General features: G+C 36.5%; 1 protein-coding gene across 1 annotated transcript in view; it reads right to left on the reverse strand.

Annotated features, from left to right (window-relative positions):
• LUC7L3 (LUC7 like 3 pre-mRNA splicing factor) overlaps positions 1 to 307 on the reverse strand; it is a gene marked incomplete at its 5' end in the record, with an annotated part of 12,959 nt that overhangs the window by 6,827 nt on the left and 5,825 nt on the right. The gene's annotated exons all lie outside the window — the stretch shown is intronic.

The following is a 307-nucleotide window of genomic DNA, read 5'->3' on the forward strand; positions in this document are numbered from 1 at the left end:
AATAGAAGATATTCACTCTTATGAAAATCTGATTACAGGCTTATGTTTTTTTAAAGGTAAACAGTAAATAGGTCTTAAAATACATCAAAATCCTTGCACACTTAATTTGCAGACCAAGTGGTAAGCTTTGAATAGCTACTGTAACAGGTAAGAGGTGGACCCTGGGGCGTACATATGCACACACATGCATTAACAGTAACTGGAATGAACAAAATGCTTCAAATGGGTTAACAGCAACACATACAGTTATAAAACCAGATCTCATCTGCTGCTAAGAACTTTCAGTCACTCACTGAGACTTTAGGGA

The sequence above is a fragment of the Antrostomus carolinensis genome, unplaced genomic scaffold (genome assembly GCF_000700745.2).
Source record: "Antrostomus carolinensis isolate BGI_N321 unplaced genomic scaffold, ASM70074v2 scaffold45026, whole genome shotgun sequence".
NCBI classification, from domain to species: Eukaryota; Metazoa; Chordata; class Aves; order Caprimulgiformes; family Caprimulgidae; genus Antrostomus; species Antrostomus carolinensis.